This window comes from Lipotes vexillifer, unplaced genomic scaffold (assembly GCF_000442215.2).
Source record: "Lipotes vexillifer unplaced genomic scaffold, Lipotes_vexillifer_v1.1 scaffold1251, whole genome shotgun sequence".
Lineage (NCBI taxonomy): Eukaryota > Metazoa > Chordata > Mammalia > Artiodactyla > Lipotidae > Lipotes > Lipotes vexillifer.
In genome coordinates this window covers 168,781-171,847 of record NW_006785999.1, presented here as the reverse complement: position 1 = coordinate 171,847, position 3,067 = coordinate 168,781, and the positions used below count along the sequence as shown (strand labels likewise).

The window sequence follows — 3,067 nt, the reverse complement described above, 5'->3', positions numbered from 1 at the left end:
GGGGGGGCGGGCAGGGGGACAGTCCCGGGATGGGGGTGGGGCCCGGAGCCGGGGCCGGGGCCCGGAGCCGGGGCCCTGCCTGAGTGGGGAGCTGAAGCTTCTCCAGTTCCTTCTGCCCCCGGCCACGAGCGCTTCCGCATTGCCAGCGCCTGCCTGGACCAGCTAAGATGCGAGTTCCCGCTGGCTGAGGCCAGAGGGGCCGGGACGAGGGCTGTGCCCGGACTGCATCTCTCCCCACAGGGATCGGTGCCTGGGGATCCCGTCTGCATCCACTGCAACATCACGGAATCATACCCAGCTGTGCCCCCGATCTGGTCAGCGGAGTCCGATGACCCTAACTTGGCTGCTCTCTTTGAGAGGCTGGTGGACATAAAGAAAGGGAATACTCTGCTGTTGCAGCATCTGAAGAGGATCATCTCCGACCTGTGTAAACTCTATAACCTCCCTCAGCATCCAGATGTGGAGATGTTGGATCAGCCCTTGCCAGAAGAGCAGTATACACAGGAAGGTGTACCTTCGGAAGGTGAAGATGAAGAGATGCCTGAGGACACAGAAGACCTAGATCACTATGAAATGACAGAATAAGCTCCAGCTGAGGGCAAGAAATCTGAAGATGACGGCATCAGAAAAGAAAACTTGGCCATACCAGAGAAAATTAAAAAGAACCAGAGGCAAGATTACTTAAATGGTGCGGTGTCTGGATCGGTGCAGGCTACTGACCAGGTGATGAAGGAGCTCAGGGATATATACCGATCACTGAGTTTCAAAGGTGGAAATTATACAGTCTAACTCGTGAATGACAGCCTGTATGATTGGAATGTCAAACTCCTCAAAGTTGACCAGGACAGCGCTTTGCATAACCATCTCCAGATCCTCAGAGAAAGAAGCCGACTTCATCCTACTTAACTCTTCTTTTAAAGATAACTTTCCCTTTGACGTGCCATTTGTCAGGGTTGTGTCTCCAGTCCTCTCCGAGGGTATGTTCTGGGCGGAGGTGCCATCTGCATGGAACTTCTCACCAAGCAGGGCTGGAGCAGTGCCTCTACTCAGTAGAGTCAGTGATCATGCAGATCAGTGCCACACGGGTGAAGGGAAAAGCACGAGTGCAGTTTGGAGCCAACAAATCTCAATACAGCCCAACAAGAGCACAGCAGGACTACAAGTCCTTGGTGCAGATCCACGAAAAAAACGGCTGGTACACACCCCCAAAGAAAGATGGCTAACCCAGGAGTGCCATCCCCTTCCTCCTTCCCCAGGCATCACTGGACCAATTACCTTTTTTTTTTTTTTTTTTTTTGCAGTACGCGGGCCTCTTCACTGTTGCGGCCTCTCCCATTGCGGAGCACAGGCTCCGGACCTGCAGGCTCAGCGGCCATGGCTCACGGGCCCAGCCGCTCCGCAGCATGTGGGATCCTCCCGGACCAGGGCACGAAACCCCGTCCCCTGAATCGGCAGGCGGACTCTCAACCACTGCGCCACCAGGGAAGCCCCTGGACCAATTACCTTTGAATGCTGTATTTGGATCTCCCGCTGCCTCTGTGGTTCCCTCCCTCACTTTTCCTGGACATGATAGCTCTGCCTATTGCAGGACAATGATGGCTATTCTAAACGCTAAGGAAAAAAAAAAAAAAAAACAGACACAGAACTGTTTCAAGTACTCAAGACTGGACTTAACAGTCCAATGAACCACCTGGCTGGAACCTTTGCTACCAGGCATTCTTATGAAAGAAACTTTCGAGCCTCATTATACTGCTGGAAACTCAGCTATGCTCCAGACTAGAGCCTCCTTACCTATGCTATGGATTTTTAAATTATTTTCCCTTATTTCATGTACACTGCTTTTTTTGGTTACAGTGTATAATGGATGTTTATGAAAAAAAAAATATCTTTGGGAAAATAATTACAGTTTGTTAACTTGAAAAAAAAAGACTATCTAAAACTCTACTAAATTTAAAATGAACAAATTTAATACCAGCTTTATAAACACGACACAAAAACATCTCAGATGACAGAGAGAATAAATTATATCTGTCCTAGAGGCAAGTCTACATACACCTATTTTTCTAGATAATATAGGTGAAGTGTTTTTTCTGTAATTGAGTAAACAAAACTTAATCAGCTTGCCTCGACACAGTAAAAAGTTTTCTTTGGCGACCGTCAGTAAAGTGGCCAAGTACCTGATAATTATATTATCAGATGTTAATATTTCACTTCTGGTTGCTTAGCAGCCACCTATATTTTAGAAAATAATATTCTATTTCTCTGACTATATGATGCATATCATATGATATTATTTGGAAAATACTGAAAGTATTAAGGAAATAAAAGCCTGCCATGTTCCAAACACAAGACACTTATTACTGTTAACAGTGTATTGTATTTCTCTCCAGAATTTATTTTCTAGAATTGTATATATAATCGTCTGCATCTTGTTTTTTTAATATACACTATTATATTTGATATTTTCCTATGACAATCATTTGCTAAAAAAAAAAAACTTTCAATAAACATACATCTCACTTTAAGTAAGAGCCAAATTCTTACAGTGGTCTACATGAATTGCATCCTCTCATTATCTATCTGACCCAACTACCTCCCACTCCTTAACTTTACTCTGGTCGCAACAAATCCACTGCAATTCCTCCAGCGTGCCATGATGGACCCAAGTTAATGCCTTTGTAGTAGCTGTCCCCTTGGCCTGCAGTCTTTCCTCTCCTGACGTGCATGGTTCATTCCACCACTTCCAAATGGCAAAGTTCTGTGGAATGTACCATGACCTATCAGGTGACTGAGGTCATGGTCTCTGGAGTCAGAATTCACATACTAGCTGTGTGACCTTGGGAAAGATGCTGAACCTCTCTGTCCTTTGGGGAATAACAATAACTATTCTCAGGGCCCAAACTCCACTGTTTTTTTTTTTAAGTGTTTATTGAATTTGTTACAGTATTGCTTCTATTTATTTTATGTTTTGGTTTTTTGGCCATGAGGCATGTGTGATCTTAGCTCCCCAACCAGGGATTGAACCCGCACCCCCTGCATTGGAAGGTGAAGTCTTAACCACTGGACC

General features: G+C 45.5%; 1 pseudogene; it reads left to right on the top strand.

The window, feature by feature from the left end:
* Positions 1-1,223, top strand: part of LOC103074229 (ubiquitin-conjugating enzyme E2 Q1 pseudogene) — a 6,378-nt pseudogene extending 5,155 nt beyond the window's left edge.
* The last annotated feature ends 1,844 nt before the right edge of the window (positions 1,224-3,067 follow it).